Source organism: Quercus robur, chromosome 11, assembly GCF_932294415.1.
Source record: "Quercus robur chromosome 11, dhQueRobu3.1, whole genome shotgun sequence".
NCBI classification, from domain to species: Eukaryota; Viridiplantae; Streptophyta; class Magnoliopsida; order Fagales; family Fagaceae; genus Quercus; species Quercus robur.
In genome coordinates, this window is record NC_065544.1 from 53719982 (window position 1) to 53740670 (window position 20689).

General features: G+C 35.3%; 1 protein-coding gene across 1 annotated transcript in view; it reads left to right on the top strand.

The window, feature by feature from the left end:
- LOC126707508 (probable serine/threonine-protein kinase PBL21) overlaps positions 1 to 13485 on the top strand; it is a 47370-nt gene extending 33885 nt beyond the window's left edge. Inside the window, exon 7 of the mRNA XM_050407195.1 lies at positions 13228 to 13485. The gene's annotated coding sequence lies outside the window, so the exon portion shown is untranslated. The remainder of the gene's footprint in view (positions 1 to 13227) is intronic.
- The last annotated feature ends 7204 nt before the right edge of the window (positions 13486 to 20689 follow it).

The window sequence follows — 20689 nt, forward strand, 5'->3', positions numbered from 1 at the left end:
TACTACTAGTAGACCTGACATTAGTTACAGTGTTGGAGTTTGTGCTAGATATCAGGCCCTAAAGAGTCCCATATGACTGCTTTAAAGAGAATCATAAAGTATGTCAAAACCACTGCTGAGTTTGGTGTGTGGTACAGCAAGGACACAAGTGATGTCCTAGCCGGGTACTCTGATGCTCATTGGGCTGAGAATGCTGATGATAGAAAGAGTACTTCAGGAGGTTGTTTCTATATGGGTAATAACCTTGTCTCTTGGATGAGTAAAAAGCAGAACTCCATCTCATTATCCACTGTAGAAGCTGAGTACATTGCTGCTGGTAGCTGTTGCACCCAACTCTTATGGATGCAAAAACTTCTCCATGATTATGGTATTTGTCAAGAACATCTCACTATCTATTGTGACAATACCAGTGCCATTAATATCTCTAAGAATCCGGTTCAACATTCTAGAACCAAACACATAGAGATTCGACATCACTTCATTAGGGAGCTTGTCGAAGATAGTACTCTCACTCTTAAGTTTATTCACACCGATGATCAGAAGGCTGACCTGTTTACCAAACCTCTTGACAGTAAACGCTTCGAATTCCTTCATCAAAACATTGGTGTTATCTCCATGGGATGATCTTCCTCTCTTTTTCTTTCTTCCTCATGCATCTGCATCTAGTTTTTATGCTTTGTTTGTTTAACATGTTTTTGTTTGGTTATTTTTCAGTTTTTGCTTTGTTTTGTTTTTCTTTATAAAAATTTAAAAAAAAAATTGAAAAATCAGAAAAATACAAAAACAATGTGTGTTTTGTGTACTTTGGTACCTGTATGCCTTGGATGGCCATTGAAACAAAGTCTTCTAAACTTTGTATCATTTGTAGCTTAGATGAGCATCTTCATGCACAACTAAGCAAGTGTGCTTTGTGACTCATGTTTGTGGTGAGTACGATTAAGTTGTCTCTTAAACTTAACACTCATATCACTCTTTTTGACGGGAAGGACTAAAAAATTCTAAGAGAAAGGCATAAATAACCATCTCACCACTGTTGCCCACCAATCATAATTTGACACTTGTATGCTTCGGCATAGCAAAAATGCAATGTCAATGACATTTGTGTGCTTATACATAGCAAAATTAGAATGTCAAATATCATTGGGTATTTCTTTTCTTCCTCTAATATGCCCATGCATGATATGTTTAAAAGAAAAAATATGCAAAGAATCAAAAGCAAAAAGATCAAAAATGCTTTAAACATGATTGCAAGCGTGTATTATAGGATGTACCTCAAAGGTGATAGTCCCCATCAAGCAGTTATGATTGTGTGTGAGTTAAAATGATTTTTTCATATCTCAAATCGTCATAACATGCATACACTTATGCAATCTTGCGATGTTTTTCACACACAACATGCAATATTCTTTGCTATTCTTGATACATGTGCAGGTACAATGTGATTTGGCCATCACAAGGTTTTACATGTGTTGATGTATGCTCACTAAACTGTCTGGACTTATTTTGAAATATAAAATTGGTTAGACGTGTTTAGTTTGTGTGTGTGTTTTTGAAGATCCATGTGCTAAATTTTTTCATTTGAGAGATGTTTTTGAGAGCTTAATATGTTGATTGGATCATTGGTTGAGTTGCATGTTGAATTGCATTCATGTCTGTGTTTTTCACATCTCGAAAAACTGTTTTTGAAAGCTGGCTCGACACCTCCTCGATACCTCCTCGATAGCTGGCTATTTGTCGAGCTTCCTTAAGCTTTTTCTTATCACAATCTCGCCTGAACCTCGATACTTGGTGGATATATCGAGATTGGGTCTGTATGCTCGATAGCTTCTCGATACTTGGTGGATTAATCGAGCTTCTGTTCTCAATTCTGGTGTGTTGATCCTTGATACCTCCTTGACACCTCGGTTGTCGATGAGTATTTCCTCGACAGATCGCTCGATACCTGTCGATACCTGCATCTGTCGAGATTTACTGGCTTTCCTATATAAAGCCTCTACGCGATCTGGATCTCATTTCCATCTCTCTCTCTCTCTCTCAATACTTCTTTATTTCTCTCCCAAAAGCACTCCAATCTCACTCCTATCTTGGTTCTCAAGGATTTTACAAGGTTTTTCAAGTTTTTTCTTCACTTGGTAAGCTTCTAATCCTTTCTCATTCATGCATTTCATGTTTTGAAACCTAGGATTTGGGGTTTTTGGAAATTTTTGGGGTTTTTCAAAATTGATGAGATTTCATTGAAATTTTGGGTTGGGTTTTCACTTAAATGTGTTTAAAACCTCATACATTGCATCACATTAGCATTATAATGGTATTGTCATGCATTTAGATGTGTGCTATATGTTTGTATGCTGATAGGTTTGGATTGGGCAAAGCCCATGATGCGATTTACTTTGCATGTCACATGTTCATGCATTTCCCATGCATACGTACTTCTTTTCAATATACTTGATATATTTGAAAATGTTTGGGACTTTTCTGATTGTCATTCTTTCTCTCCCTCTCTGTTAGTTTACATTAGTCGTGTCTATGGCACCTAAACATAAATCCACTCTAGCCCGGAACCCTCTTCGTTCCGGTGCTTCTTCTTCGTCTGATCCTACCCTATCTTATATCCAGTTCCGTGATGATGATGCCTTTAAGGCATTTTCAGAGAACTTTTCTAGACGAGGCATTCATTTGGAACGCCAAGTCATCTTGACGGATTTTGTAGATACCGACCTTCCCTCTGTCATTCACAGTAGGGGATGGGAGTCACTGTGTGACGTCCCGGTCACCTGTCCTCTCGTGCTTATCCAGGAGTTCTACTCTAACATGCACGGGATTGATCGGTCAGTACCTCTTTTCTTCACTCGCGTTCGGGGTACGCGCATTCCTATCACACCGCAGTTGGTTGCGAATGTGCTTCGAGTCCCTAGGATAGAGTTTCCTGACTATCCTGGTTGTGAGCGTCTGAGGACTGTGTCCAGGAATGAGCTCATGTTTGCTTTCTATGAGCGCCCTACTGCTTGGGGTGAGCGTCTTTTTACACCATGTCGACCTTTTGCTAAAGGTCCTAGATTCATGAACATGGTGATGACTTTTGTTTTGCATCCCCTCTCTCACTATAACTCCATCATAGAGCCTCGTGCTTGATTTTTGTTGTCTCTTCTTGAGCATCTTACCATAGACTTCCCTTCTCATTTCATTTTGTCTATTATAGATGTTCGTCTAGATTCGGCGTCCTGTGATAAGCTTATCTTTCCTTCTGCTATCACGAGGATTCTATGCCATTTTTCTGTTCCTTTTCCCTCTTCCGACCACTTTACCGTCATGTGTACCATAGATTACGCTACCATTAAACGTAGCGAGGCCCAGCTTCGGTTGCGGCAGTCAGATTCAGCAGGTCCTTCCTCCCGTTCCGCTCTGTCCCGTTCGGCTCCATCCATATCGACTCCTCATTCTTCTTCGGGCAATGTGTCTCTAGGAGATATCATGGTGTAGCTATAGCACATGGATGCTCACCTCGATACACTTTCTACGGAGTTGTATCAGGTGAACATTCGTGTCGGTCGTATTGCACGACCACAGGCGTCTATGGGTGGCTTTGCTCCTGAGGCTACTCCTTCACCACCTTCTCCCATGGCTTCTGCTTCTAAGGATGAGGATGATGATGATGGTGATACGATGATGCTTCAGATGATGATGATGGAGATGCTAGCTATGCTGATGAGATGTCTACTTGACACTCTTACCCTTTGTCATTCGTGACAAAAAGGAGGAGTAGTTTTGGTATGAGAGTAGTCCATCTTAGGGGGAGAGTTAGTATAGGATCATTTTGTTAGGGGGAGTGTTGATACATTTTGAGAGATGTAGTGAGGATAGTATGTATCTTTTCTTTTCTTTCTTTTTAGATACATTACTCTTGTACATGAGGTCTTGTGACCATTTATAGACATACATTGTACTTATCTCTTTATTTATATTGATGTATGTTTTTCTTTCACCTACCCTTTCATGTGTTGTTTTTTTTCTCTCTTTATACACATGTTTCTTATACTTGTATGCAATCTATTATTTCTGTTTCACACAAAGATGCCTTGATGAGTTTTGTTTAAAGTGTTTCAGAAATACAGGTTGTCAAAGTCTACTTGCCATAAACTCTTTTCTTGCAAAGTTTTTCAAGAGTTTGTGTTAGGATAGATTTTATTGTATTCAACAAGTGAATATGAGTTGAGTGATTTATGACTTCTCTCATATATTCATTTGTTTGTTGTGGTTTTGTCACGGATTGCCAAAGGGGGAGATTGTTAGGACATATGTGTTTCACTTGTTAAGAACATATGTCATGATTTTATGTAATTGGTTTATCCTTTGACAAAACACACTTTACTTGTATTTGGGTAGATTTAGGATGTTTTAAATACATCAAGAAACCTTGTTTCAAGATCAAGTATTGAAACTTTCAAGTCTGTTCAAGAAAAAAAGTTCAGAGTGCAAAATCATTAAAGCTCAACAGCTGGCTCGACAGCTGCATCTATCGAGCTTAAGGAAGTTGTTCTTCATTCGGTGTGCTCGACACCTGCTCGACACCTACTCGACAGCTGCTATCTGTTGAGGTTTAAGATTTTCAGAATTTCAATATGATTTTCTTGGGATCCGTGAATGTGTCTTTGGGCCTTCTTTTCTCCTAAACCTAGACATATAAAAGGATTAGTTTAAGGGCCGTCAAAGTGTTCACAAGTTGCACAAGCTTTGAGCAAACTCTGTTCAAGAAAATTGTGACCGAAGACGAAGTTCTTGCCCTAGTTCATCTCTCTCTCTTGAAAAAGTTGTTGTGTATGTGCACCGTAGGGTTTTGTGACCAAGCATCTTCTTGATCTTCATCGTTTGGATGAACTAAAGAACTTTACAATCAACAACCTTCTTAGTTGGTGATTGAAGTCGCGTACTGAGATCCGCGCAATTGGTTAGGTAAGGTACTGGGATTCCTTTACTTGTAACCGCTTGTTGTGATAATAGTTGAGTTTCGGGAGTGGTGACCTGAAAATCACCCGGTGAGGTTTTTGCCGTTAGGTTTTCCCTATTCGTAAACAAATCACCGTGTTATTTATTTTCCGCTGCGTATTTAGTTTATTGGTGATTTGTTTGTGTACCACACGTTTGCATGATAAATTGATTAATTAATGACTTGGCTAATTAATTAATTAATTTCGATCACAAGGGGTCATTCAGTTTGTGGCCTATCACTTTGTTTTTTAAAGAAAGAGATAAGGTAACGTGAAATAATGTTTAAAAATGAGATAAAGATAACGTCTTACATTTTAAGCTGAATGGAAAAGATTAAAGAAAATTCCTAAAATTTAGGAAAAGTAAATTACTCTTTTAACCTGTTTGTTTTTTTTTTTAATTTAAAATTATTTAACTAAATGATAGAGGTATTTTATAGAGTTTAAGAATTTGTGTGAATGTATTTTAGTACGCAAAAAGTTGAAAACCAAACCGAAAATTCTGTTATTAATAATATAGATTTTTCAATTTCAATTTCTTATTCTTTATTTTATTTTTCCATTCCTCTAATTATTATATTTCAACTATACGATTTCTTCTTTTCTTTCTTTTTTTCATCTCTATGTTTTCTCCTCCACACATGTATCCCCATTCCCCACTCCTTTTCTTCTCTTGTTTCTTTTTATTTTTCTACCTCTTCTCCTCCAGGACCTCCGCACTATCTCTATCCTCTTTGTTTTTATTTTTCTACAGATCGGCAAACTGCTGCACACCTTTGAGAGAAGGCCGGTGGAGATCGAGAGTAACCAGAAGGACAAAGCCATCAGAGTCACCATGCAGCACCACCTCGTCCTCCTCCCCACTGCTAGACAAATCGGCTTGTCTCTTCTTTTCTTTTACTTTTATTCTTTTTTCCCTATTTTTTTGTTCTGGTTCAACTTTGTTGTTATAATAAAAAATAGATTTTGTTTTGTGTTTTGATTATGTGAGACATTTGAGTTTCTGAGAGAGAAGCAAAGAAACTAAAACCAAGAGATGAGAGGAGAGAGAAATGATTATTTTTTATTGAGTTGTTTATTTTTTTTAAGTGGAAAAATTCATTTGGAGTTGCTACAGTGTTCTCTAGATCAAGAGAACTACTATAGCAACTTCAAAAAAAAATTTGAAAAAGTTTTGCTTTTAAAGAATCTATTGGAGCTATGGTTTTAAAAACCGGTATGGACAAAGAACCGTAAAAGGGACCAATTAACATTTTTTGGTTTGACCGGAATCGAACCGATAATGTCATAATTAATAATTTTATAATTAAAAAAATAATAAATAAATTTTATAATAATTTTATAGTAACTAATAATATTTACTTTTAAAAATTTATATCATAAAAATTTAATCAGAATCATTAAAAACATACTTATAATAAAAAATAGATAACTCCCCTACTATCCCGCCTACCTCCATTGGCACTAAATTTTCTCCACCTACCCCCACTTTATTCTCCTTTTCTCATTCAGTGAATCTGTACGTGATCATCAATTCAAAATTTGCTTGCATTAAATTTTCTCCACCTACCCTCCTTTTCTCATTCATTGAATTTGTACGTCCCCACTTTATTCTCCTTTTCTCATTCAGTCTGTACGTGATCATCAATTCAAAATTTGCTTGCATTAAATTTTATCCACCTACCTCCACTTTCTTCTCCTTTTTCCATGAATCAGTAGTTGTTTCTGTACAAAATTCAAATTTAAAGAGGTGTTTGGTACATGCACTTAAAAACTGAAAATATGTGTTTGAAAACATGTGTGGAAATATATGTAGGTGAAAAAGTGTGTAAAAATGCGTGTAATGTTGTTTAAAAACTGAAAACATGTGTTTGAGTGGGTGTATCAAACGGGACCTAATTCTTCATAACTCTTCATTTCTTCTCCTCATTTTACACATCTTCCTCTACCTTTCTCTCTCTCTCTGCCAAGCAAAGTTCAACCTCACTCCATAGCTAGCATGTTCCCAAAATATCATTTCTTTTACAACAGATCAACATTGCTTCTTCCCTAAATTTCGTTTCTTTTAAAAGAATTGAAGATGAGAAAAGATTAATTGTTCTTCAGTTCAATTCTTATCCTTTGAAGCTTGTTCATCTGCTCAAAATACCACAAGGCCGAGAGAAAAAGGAGGCAGAGGTAGAGGCGTGTGAGGGAAAAAGGCGACCACCAAATTCCAAAGCCGAATAGAGAAGACGAGAAAGAGTGAGAGAAAAAAAAATTCAGAGGAAACAGAGGTTAAGAGTGTGAAAGAGGGTTGTGAGGGAAAGAAAAAGAGAGGATATGAGTTTTTAGGGTTAGGTTTCCCCAAAAAAACGTAGTTTTAGGTTGGGAAAAAGGTCAAAAACAGTGTAGTTTTCAGTCTCAACACAACCGGCCAGTAATCAGTTCAACCGTACCGATTTTCGGTTTCACGGTTAAACTGGCTAGTTTTTTACTATTCCCGGCTTTTAGTGATTTTTTGGTTTTTAATCATAACCGGACCAGATTAGTGGCCAGTTCCCGGTTGAACCGATCGGACCGGCCGGTCCAATCTAGTTTTTAAAACCATGGTTGGAGCTGATTTTTTGGCTGTACTTTCCAAAAAATGATTTTGGCAAAACTACCATGTGCTTTTCTCAAATTGCATAATTTTAACAACAAAAACCATGTTACCACCCAACACTTTAACCAAAAACCATGTTCAAGGGCTTGCTTTTCTTTCTTTTTCTTCCACGGGCCACCACTTTCTCCTTCTCTATTCTTTTTTTTTTTTTCTTTCATTTTCTCTCTTCTTAGAAAAATAATATTCTTTTCATCATTTAAAAAAATATATATTTACATACCAAATATATAATTATGTTTTTTTATATTTTAAAATAGGTTATTTGAAATATAGTATCAAATACATTTTTTGCATTATGAGTGTTTTTACAACACTTTTTAAATAACAATTTTCACATCATTTTGAACAATAATACTTGAAAACTGCTACCAAACAGGCTCTAAACTGCCCTTTAGCTATTGCTTAATTCCTAAATGATTAAAGTTCCATTTGGATACAGCTTATTTTGATGAAAACTGAAGACTTTGTAACAAAATAATTTTAAAATATGTGATTAGTGCCGTGGGACCCATTTTTAATGAAAGTTTTGTTGAAAAAATAGGTTTGTGGGTCCTGTGAATAATGCATGGGACCCACTGAACAGTGCATAATCACATGAAAACTGACTTCTCAAAAAAAAAAAAAAAAAACGTGAAACACAAAAACGCAGGGATGTGGACATGTATCCAAATGGATACTAAGTATTTGTTTGGGAACAGCTTATCTAGATTTTTGTTGGAAGTATGCTAAAATATACTTGTACCTTGAAAAAATTTTAAAAAGTGAGAAAAAGTGGGAAAAATTGAGGTTTTAAAAAGCTATACATAAAAGCTAAAACTTAAAACTAATTCCAAACACACTCTAAGCAAACAAAATTTGAAAAACATTTTCCCTAGAATGTTTGCTTTCGGCAAACTTCTTGCTTAAGGACCACCAAAGTATAAAAAAATTCCCTCCACACTTAAATACCACGAGTTGAGAGCTTGAGTCCCATTGAAGGTATGAAAACCAATCAATCAATATATATATAAAAGCAGAGACCATATGCAGGAGTGCATGAGATCCTGCCAAGTGGCACTCTAATTTTGCATTGTGCATTTTTTTTTTTACCTCTTTCATTAAGTGTTTTTACTGTTATGCAAAAGTTCATATTAATTTATCTTCCTGTTAGCTTATTAATGTCCCATTAATTTACTAAACTTACACCACACCTTTCTCTATTCTTCATGTCTTTTAGCACACCCACCATTTTAGTATTTTAAAAAAGGCAAAAAAATAATAATTAAGGACTAGTAATAATAACTAACCAGATAAGGCCTTGAAGAAAGATAGAGAGACACAAAAATGTTGTGGATTGTTATATAAAACGCACTGTTTCACTATATATTACAAAAAAAAAAAAAAAAAAAAAAAAAAAAACCTAAGACTGACAAAACATTTGAAAGAGAAAGAAAGAGGAATCTAAGGGGTTACTGCCTTTGTTATACAAGCCACCCACTACCATCAAGACATTGAAACCCCTACGAGTTTTTTTTTTTTTCCTTTTTCTTTTTAAAATTAGTGGCTTAAATATGATTTAGGTTTACAAATATAAACATTAACATGAGCATGAACATGAAGGTAGATTTCTATTCATTTTCTTGAAGAAAAAATATACTTACAAAAAATTCCAAACTTTATTAAGTAAAGAAGAATCAAGTTATAGATAGCAAAATCAACAAACCAAAAATTTTAGGAGACTAAGAGGAGCCATTACTCATTTGAAACAACCCAAAATACTCAAGGACTATAAAAAAAAAAAACCATCCACTCCACACATCCATTGCAACTACTTTAGCTCAAGGAAAACAATATATATATATATCTTTTTTTTTATTTAGAAATAATTACAGTATCTATGCTAACCCCGCAACTTGAACCTTTTCCCCTTGACTCCCACAATTTGAACATTTTCTCCCTTAAACCCAAGACACTTTGTGTATGGGGAGGTGCCAATTCAGTTACATGGCCCTCGACATATATATATCTCATTCAATAAATATAGAACTTCCTTTAAAAAAAAATTAATATGTTTATCATAATTAAGGGAAATCCTAATGGGTACTTCACTTGAGCATATGTGAAAAAGGCATATACATACCACAAATGGCAAAGGAGAAAGAAAAAGTTGCTAATCCCTTTTAATATGGTTAATTGCTTTGCCTCAATTAGTCACCCAAACAACATACCGCTTATTCATTCCACAACCACAAATGACAATGCAGCATTGGCCATCGGTAATTGCTTATCTGAAAGTATAGATTTCTTTAATAGCTCTACCTTCGTTTCTTTTGGCTAATATGTCTTTACCAAATCAAAATCAAACCACAAAAATCATATAAAATCACCAAATTAGAGTTTAAAATTATAATTAAATTTTAAAAAGAAATGTAGGCACAATTGCACAAAAATTCCATGTAACTAAATCACACTTAGGAATATTGGACCCTTTTTCCTTTGTATATATAGGGGGTCCCAATGGGATAAGGGGGCTAACAATTTTCTCTCCAAAACATTTATTGTAGGAACATAAAAGTTTTCCATCATAGACTTTTCACACTTAAAGAACATGACTTGCCAACTAATCAACCTATAGTTTTTAGTACCCACAGAAATTTCACAACATCAAGAACAAACCCCAGTGTATACAGTGTCAAATTCCATAGTCTCCTATTACATCAAATGAGTGTTTAATTTTTCTCGCAAAGTATTGAATAGTAAAGCTTCTGGGCCATAGTCTCAACTACAACTCTCAATCATGTTGGACTTGGATGACACCTTTCCATAATGTATCATAATGAGATGCAGAAAAAATTAGGAGTGTACACAACATTTAGTATGGATGGGAAGAAATTTCATCCTATTCCAATTGGTTAGGTCAATAAGGGACCTATTCCAATTTAATGATCTTGGAATTTTGTATACAAGTAATAATCAAGGAAACTTCCACCTAAAAGTTGGACTTTTGGCAAGAGAGAAAATTGATGTCTAGACAAATCAAGCCAACCAAAATGGACCATATTCTTAATTTCTTATCTTGATTTGTTCCATGTACAAGATTTACAATCAATGCTTGATGTATAAAAGTTGAACATCTTATCTAAAGTTCATCCTTTGAAAGTTTGAGAAAAAATTCATTTAAACCAACATAATATATAAATTATAAAGGAATCAAAGAAAAATTGTCAAAAATAATGAAAATTTAATTTGTGCTTAAATTCTTATAAGGATGAGCACAATAACAATATCCTTTTTTATTTATTTATTTAAATAAAGATTAAAAAAAATCTATGCTTAAATTCTTATAAGGATGAACACAATAGCAATATCCTTTAAAAAAAAAAGATAAAAAAAATCTATGCTTATTTTGTACGTATGATAAAGTCCTATCACAAAGTTTTTTTAGACTCATGCTGATTAGTGATTAGGAGTTATAAAGGAATAATCATCAATTTATATATATATAAAGCAGAGATCTCATGTGGGAGTGTATGAGGTCTTGCCAAGTAACGCTATAATTTTGCATTTAGCATTTTTTTTTTTTTACCTCTTTCATTAAGTTTTTTTTATTGTTACCCAAAAGTTCATATTAACTTATTTTACTGTTAGCTTATTAATGTCTCATTAATTTATTAAACTTACACCACACCTTTCTCTATTCTTCATGTCTTTTAGCACACCCACCATTTTAGTATTTTTTAAAAAGCAAAAAAATAATAATAATTAAAGACTAATAGTAATAACTAACCAGATAAGGCCCTAAAGAAAGATAGAGAGACACAAAAATGTTGTGGATTTTTGTATAAAACGCACTGTTTCACTATATATTACCAAAATAAAAAACCTGAAACTGACAAAACATTTAAAAGAGAGAGAAAGAGGAATCTAAGGGGTCTCCGCCTTTGTTATACAGGCCACCCACTACCATCAAGACACCGAAACCCCTACAGGCTTTTTTTTTTTTTTTTCCTTCCTTTTTCTTTTTAAAATTAGGGGTGGGTAATTTGGTTGGATAGTTTTTGTTTTGGGTATATAAGTAGAGAGAATATTTAGTGCATAATGTAAAACCATATTCTACCATGGTTCAATTTTAAATCATCTATAAGACACATGCATACACATTTGTCCAAACCATGTCATAATGTCGCACTATCGATAAGTGGAATACAGTCAGAGAGTTGGACAAACTTTCATTTCATGAGATGAAATATGTGAACACAACACAAATTAGTTGATTTTCATGGTCCCGTTACTCTTTTGCATTTATTTTTGGTTTCATGATTAAAAATAAAAATAAAAATAAAAAAAATCTTACCTTAAGAAGGGTACAAATATGCAATGAAGCTACTAAACTAATTTTTAATACCTTAAAATGTATATGTTTCTTTACTCTAATTTAGCTTACTTTTTCTTTATAATATATATACACAATATTATCCAAAACCATCTTACATAAAATATTACAAAATTATCCGTGCATCGCAAGGGCAACTTACAAGTTATTGTAATCGTACAAGTTTCAATGGTTGGCATCCTTTGCAAGATGTGCTGCATCCTAGTCCTCACACATGTCCCTTAGAGCAATTCCCATTCTTACTTCTTAACCAAGTAATTCCCATTCTTAATTCGTGATTGCGTGCTTAGAGGTTAGTATACCATAATTATAATTCGTTTTTGTAAGTATGACACTTCATGACCTAATCACTATGCACAATTGCGTATTACAGTGTTTCAAAGCAAATTGGCACCCCCAGTCCACAGTTTTTCAAAGCAAATATAATCACTATAATTATATTTGTCAATTAGCTCTTAAAACCGAGTAGTCATACTTATCTTCCTTGTTGAATTCGTTTTATCAGTAAATTTGAGAAAAAAGAAGAAGGTTAGAGTGAGTGGCACAGTGAGATGAAGTTGCATACTTGAACATCTAATAGATCCTTACCTGCACGAAGACTTCGACAAAGAAGAGATAGAAATAATGATGAGTGCAGCAAGCCTCTATCTCTTGCATTCATCTTCCAGAAGGCCAACAATGAAAGAGGTAAAGTTCTTGCTTATTGTTATAAATTCTCTTCGTTATGCCAGTAACAAACAATTTTTAACTTTTTCCCAACCACCAAGTTATTTTCAATCCCCAAAATTACTTCAATATAAGCATGGTAGAAGCTCTAAAAATTGAACTTTGTACACTACATCGTCCCGCTCTTTCTTAATTTGAATCAGGATGCATTTAGGCAGAATAAATTAATCTGCAGAACTTGAGCCTCATATTTTTCACTTTGTTGGCCACTGAAAAAACTGGTAGGACTTTATGTCATTGGAAAAATGAATTCTATTATATGCAGAAATTTTTACAGTTCACATTTAGACTGATTGTTCAAATTAACAAGGTTGTTATTTTGTTTTGGCAGATAGTGAAGTTATTTGAGGAGCCAGAACACTGGCTAAAGATGCAGAAGGAAAGAGATGAGTCACTGCATGAAACTAGTTCCACAGCTGAAAGCAGCCACTGAGGACAAGATGAATCATCCACTAATGAAGCTATGGACTATTTCGAGACATTCTCTACAAGCTTTCAAGGCAATGTTTATATAGGAAAAAGTAATCTGAAAATGCAAGCTCAATGATCAAACAGTGAATGAGCTCCAAAATGAACTGATTTGCAAGTTGATCTACGGTTTGTTTAAGACAGTAACTAGATTAATTGCTAAAATTAACTCGACAGGCCTATTGTAAACAAAAATTTCTTTCTATTTTGGTATGATATCTCTGCACTGTGAATGTCTCACAATTAAGTTAACTGTACTATTTTCTTAATAGTATATCATTGAAAACTAATATCTATTTCTCTTCTTATATTTACATAATAACTCAAAATCAATGTCAAATATTTCTGGGAATCCAAATTATCAAATGCTGATGCCAATATGCAGGGTTTGACAACTAGGAGGCTGAAAAATATATGCCTACATTTGAAGTATCAGGTTCTTTTGATAGTCATAACATTCATCCAATTACAGATTAAAGTTATTGAACATTGAGATCAAAATTATGCTTTCACATTTATTTGTGTCAGTGCATTACTAACATTATTATTACAGAAGCATACAAGGAAATCATAAAAAATAAAAAATAAAAACTAAAAAAGAGGGAAACCAGTTCTTTTTTTGCAATACATCCCAGACAAATGGTCCTTAAAATTCAAACAAAGATTTGCTTTTGGATCGTATATGGATTCTGCATTGAACTTCCCCACTCCAAAGCATGCGGTTTTTACCTCTATAAAATCTGGAAAAGTTACAAATGATTAGATTTTAGTAGTCTTCTAACTTATTATATTAACCAGTCGTACACTCACGCGATGAGTGGGAATAAATAATTATTTTGTAATTACAATATAATTTATAATTTGTTTTCTAAATTTTACTGAAGATAATTTATTCTTCCTAAAAATTACACACTAATTGAGTCTTAAAATTGATTCCTTTTGTAGGTTGTCTTTTCAAGTTTAGCTTAAAAATTCATTTTTTTCCCTTCATTTTTGGGTTGAAAAGAATGAAATTTTATTATATTTGAGCTAAACTCTTTAGTTTTGATTAAAAAAAAAATACCCAAAAAAATATAAATTAGAAATTAAAAATACTAGTTGCAGACCCACGCAATGTGTAGGAATAAATAATTATTTTGTATTATAATATAATTTATAATTTTTTCTCTAAATTTTTTTTACTATAATTTATTCTCCCTAAAAATTAAACAATTTATATTCAGTCCAATTCGATCCACTTGGTCAATTCCAGTCCCCCTTCAATCCATTTTAGACTAATTGGGCCTTAAATTGATTCTTTTTGTAGGTTATCTTTTTAAGTTTAGCTCAAAAATTCATTTTTTTTTCTTTATTTTTGGGTTGAAAATTATGAAATTTTATTATATTTGGGCTAAACTCTTTAGTTTTGAGTTAAAAAATACAAAGAAAAATATTCAAATAGACATTAGAAATTAGAAATATGAGCCCTAAAAATGATAAATAATCAAAAGTCTTATTCGGTCCACATTGGTTCTATTCAGCCTAATCTGGTCCTATTCGGTCCATTTTGTCCTATTTAGTCCATTCTTTCCACTAAAGTCCATTCGGTCTTATTCAGGCTACTTAGTGCATTCAGTCCACATTGGCCTTATTCGGTCCATGTTGGTCCTATTCAGTCTAATTTAGTCTTGAAAGTTCAAATATGTGTAGAAACACCCTTGAACGTTTAGACCCCCCAAATTACAACTTAACCAATTCAAGTAATATGTCAAACAATAAGTGTGCGGAAAATTAACATAAGCTATAATATGGAATTGGTAAAACTATCTAAGCCAAATTAAAATCACAACACACAGCAGATAATAAAAAGGCAAAGATAAAGAGGAAGGAAGATGCAAACACAAAGACAACACGCGATGTGTTATTGAAGAGGAAACCGAAGCCCTTGGCGTAAAAGCTCTCCGCCGCCCTCCAAGCGGTAAACAATCCACTAGAAAATATAGTTGGGATACATGGACAGCAATAGACCCTCCAAGCCTAATCTACCCAGTGCACCTAAGCTCTCCAAGCTTCTTGCTCCAACGAGGTTACGCCGAACTTTTTTCTTTTCTAGCTTCCCGGATTCCGCTACTAGACCGTAGCATCAACCAATGAAGATTGGTTCCTTCCTAACTGCTTCCCAGAAATCCAAACAGCTCTCTCACAGTAATGAAAATGGTGAGAACAAGGTTTGGTAAAAGGCCTCTCAACGATTTGACAATGGAGAGGAAGAGAGTTGAGGAATTTGAAGAGATTCTAATGTATAGATTGTTGGTGAATCAATCTTGTTTTTTTTTAGGGTTTCTCTCTCAAAAATCTCTCTGGAAGCTCTCTTACAATCGTTGGTAAAAGGGATATTTATACTGGAGTGGGAAAGGAATGTGAAACGTCAGGTTTTACAAAACAGTCGCGAGATAACCGTATGGCCAGTTGTCTTGTTTTGTCCTGTAGTGCTCTAGCTAGCATGACTGTTCACCTTCCGGCATGCTTGGCACGTGTGTTGCGTCTGGCAGCTTGTAGCCACGAGTCACCCGCGAGGCCAAGCCGTGAGTCTCTGTTTTCTTGCACACTATTGAGCAAACTTCACTCTATCTCACTCACTACCCTTACAACAAGCCCACCTAAATACAGGGTTACTAAATGCTGAAATACAAGCAAATTTGGCACGGAATAAAGCCAATTAGATGGTTGAATAAATTCAACCTTGCAATCTCCCCCTTTGGCTATTCCGTGACAAAACCCTAAAACAGACTCTAGACTTAACATGTGAGTTGGGAACAGTTGAACAAAACTCACTCACACCTAACTCTAGAAGCTGTGAAGTACTTGAATTATAAGAACATGAAACTCCTGAAACACAACAATACACCATGATCATTGTATGCAGAAAAACATGAAATGCATATGAAACAAGCTTAAGGTGATCAAGCAAAGATGGAGTTAAGAAACAAACCACGGCTTGATCAACCAAGTAATCACTACAAGGTAGTGACCACAATGCTCATTCACACTTGGAATGAACACAAGGACATACAAGCTAACAAGCACAAGGCAAGATACTTGTATGCTCAACACTCAACCAATGCATAATACACAAGGTATATGCATCTAGGAACAATCCTACAAGGGCACAAGAGTGACAGTAAATAAATCAGAATGCAAGACATTTAGATATAAGTACTGATTTCAACATAGCATAAAAGGTTGTAATAAGCAAGGTACAAACCATAAAGCCTACATAAATATGCATAAAACATTAACCCTAAAAGCTTACAAAAGCACATGGGTACAAACCACAATATATCCTGAATAACATCAACAAAATATATATAAGATTAAACCAAGAGTATAATTTATGAGTTAGAAACAAGAATACACCAAAACCACAGTGTATCAAACCCATATAAACATTAAATAGTCCAAAAACATAAACCTATAAGTTTAGAGGATAAGACTTAAAACAAAAGTATGACAAAAGTATGTGTGTACTCCCCCTATCACTATGCACACTTCCCTTTGAACTTTCTCCCCCTTACTGAATGCTCTCCCCCTTTTTGGCACGAATAGCTAAAGGCTGTCATCCAACTTTTGTTGAATAGCGTCTAGCTGATTCTCCATAGTCTCGAGACGCATTTGAACATGGTTGTTTGTGGAGTAGAGAAGTGTCACAATCTCATCAATGCGTTTCTGAATCTGTTCAAGTAAACTGTCCACTCTATCAGTATAAGGATCAGTCTGTGCTTGCGGAATACTAGCTTGTGGAACTTCAGGAACAGCATGCGAAGTAGATGTGGTATGTGCGGGTGTCTCTGAATCAGGAGCAGATGGAGTAACCAGAGAGATGTGTGCACTCTTTGGTGTCTTAGAAGAGTGACTTCTGCTAGCTTGAAGAGTGTACATGGAAATAGGACGCTGACGGGTCAACATTTTTCCATCTGTGGGAGGAATGATGCCTTCACGAAGAATGAGCTTCATGATGAGACTACAAAATGGAATAATTCCTCGAGCTACAGTTCGAACCGCGGTCTTCCTCAAGGTGTAATAGATGTGAGCACATATATCAATGGGGGCTCCTGTAATAAGATCACAAAGGAATAGAGCTCTCCCAAGATTGATGAATGTAGTGTTGGACAGTGGGTAGAGATTAGTGAACATGATCAACTTCAGTGTGGTCAGCTCTGGTGCAAACTTTGCGGTGCTGATGGATGTTCCTGTATTGGATACTTCATGATCGGATCCTAGGATTTGTAGAATTTCTTGAATCTCTGGAGTTCGATCATCGTACGGAGTTAGATCCACATTCTGAGGTCTAGTGATGCCTAGAAGATCTGCGATGGAGTTTGGGGAAATGCCAAACTCTTTTCCTCTGACCTAGAAAATAAGTTCAGCTCCAAGATCAATTGCATTGGAGAAGCATTCTTTGACCAGTTCATCCATTGGATCGTCAAAGTTCCCAAACAAGTTTGCCCAATCTTGTTTCTCAAAGATTCGAGGGATAAAAGTAGTTCCTAAGGTGTTAAACTCCACCACCCGTTCCACTATAGGAGTTGACTTGTCAAAGATGTTTGAGTAGATGTGTAAGGTAAGCGGAGTTCTGAACCTCTCCTCATTGGGGTCCTAAGATGCTTGTGATGATAGTCGAGTCCTTTTAGCAACTAGTGTCGTTGGATCGTCAGCAACAATGTCTTTACCCCTGGAAGATCGACGAGACATCTGCAAGAGAATAGGCCCACAGCAAAGAACCAACAACAGTACCACACATGATAAATATCAACATGATTCGATGCAAATAGAAGTGAAAAACAGAGATTTCAATACATAAATACAAACTGAAGATAGTGCAGACCCAACCAAACTTCCATCAATACTAAGGTGCACAATATGACAGGTGCAGCAAAATGGTGATAGCACAAAACGGCATAGAGAGACAACTTCAAACAAAACTGTCAATGAGACAGTTTATCATGACCATGATATGCAAACAAAGACAGCATTCGAACATTAAGAACAGATATCATAAAACATACCACATAAGATATGAACATGGGAAAAAAATTTCAAAATGAAGGATTAGAGCACCCAAGCTAGAGCACATGACTGTGAGGCACAACATTCAGAAAAAGAAATTGTTGAAAAGGAATACTTTCAAGATGCCAACATTCACACGTTATGTTAACATAAAAGCACATTAAACCAATGCCGTAAACCAACAACAACACACAAACAAGTGAAATGAGCAAGTCATATAAATATCAAACCCATTTAACAAAAGATTTTCAGAATCAACAATAGGCAAATATCAGAACAATGAAAAAGCACATTGTGACCACTCAATTTGAAAATGGATGAAATCAACAACAAACATAACAAGCCATACCCATTACACAAAGAGAGGAATGTTTCGAACACAATATCAATCCAAATGGTAAGCAAAACATCCATGAAATAGGGAAAATGAGATGAGGAAAAACAAGACCTATACCTTTTCTTGATGATTTGGATATGAAATAAAGCACCAATGAGGTTTGAAAATGGGTACACGGAGTGTCTGGGAAGGAGACAGTTGAGAAAGAAGATGAACAGTCACAAAAGTTTGAGGGAAAAACTGAAAAAGATTTAAAAACTGCCCTGATTTTTGCCAAACACGCATTTTTCGCGACTTGAGTGAGTCGCCACAAAGTCGCCAGTTCAAGCCGCCAAAACACTCAAGGACAAAAATTTGAAAAAATTTTCTAAGTGTTTTTCGCGACTGGAAGGTCTACCCGTGAGTGAGTCGCGAGATGAGCCGCGAAAATCTCTGAGTAACCCTCGCGACTGGACCTTCCACTCGCGAACAAGTCGCCAAAAATGACCCGCGAAGAAGCGACTGAGGCCCGCGACTTGACATACCCGCGACTGAGTCGCCAAAATAGGGCAAAACTGAATATTTGAAATTTTCAGATTTTTCAAACAAAATACTTTCCAAAAACACCTAAAACACTCAAAAATCTTTTTGTGCTTGAATTAACAAAGATTGAGCATGTGAAAACACATTTCATCAAGTACAATCACACAAATGAATATGGCATTTATTGAACATAAACTTGTGTGTTGTGTGTGGATATCAACAATGAGATAGTCCTTAGTCTAATGTGAAGTTTCAATGATCAATTCAACCAAGGCATACACAATTAGCACTAGATCATGTGACCCATCTCAATTATAGAAATATGTATATATGACCTCCCACAAAACTTGATAACATAACTTGGAGCTTTACATTTGACTCCACTTTTAATCATAACATTTGATCATTTTGATCTTTTGAGGCAATCACCTCTCATTGTGAGAGTGATATTTGATATTTCACTTTAATGAACAAGCCTTTGGCTTTTTGAATAAACATTTTCTTTAATATAAGGTCGCTTACCCTTTTTCCTAGTCGAATACTAGAATGTGCGACAGGCTTTTGCAGCTCAATATCTCTTTTCATTTGGAGATTTACATTTGGAGAGCTCTTTTTAGCAAAAACAAAAATAAAGAGTGGGAAGATATATAGACACAAGTCTATGCATGTCTCAAGATCAACATAACCATTCACTAATCATTCATGACAAGTTTGAAGATCTATTTACAACAATCACATAGATTTCAAGATTTCTCCCACAGAGATATGAGTGCAAAGAAACAAGCAATGCTCGAAAATGCACAAAGCCATTAGCACAAAGGTACAAGGCAAAACAGGTTTTGAGACAAAAACTCAACAATGCCAATCAAACTTTTTGATTTTCTAATTTTTATGTGATTTTTGGATTTTTGACACTAGAAGAAAAAGACTGATAAAAAACAAAATAGATTAAAAGTATGCACAAGTAGACAAGCAAACAACCAACAGCAAAAACAACAAGCAAACAAACAAACATCGTCGCAAAGCATAGGAAGTATTAATGCATAGACATGTTGTAATGCTTATGCATGAGTACCCTTTTTCACCCACACGTCACTTGCGTTTGGGGTGATTTCCTTATAGGATTGGGTACGGGAGTTAGGGCTTTCAAACCTTCGTGAGAAGCTTTCCAAGCAGTTGGTGAATGCACCAATCATCTTCATCACGTTCATCATTTCGGGATCACCATTCTGATCTCTAGATTGTTCACCTTCCCAATTTCTTCTATCATTTCTAGGTCCTCGTGACCTTTGAGGAGTTGCATTATTCTTTGCTCTCAGCTTTTGGCAATTTGGTTGAGTATGCCCTTGAAGTCCGCAATAATGACACACATAGGTTGATCTAGGACCTCTTTGTGGTCGTGGACGAGACTTGGCACGAGATTCAGACCTGCCCACATACTGATTGCGGGGATTCAACAACCGTTGGTTCTCCACATTCTTCTTCTCCTCCATCTTGAGCTTCTCAGCAGTAAGGTCAACTACAACTGGATCTTTAGCCTTTACAAACTTCACCTCTTTAGTGACAGTTCCAGATGAGCTACTTCCTCC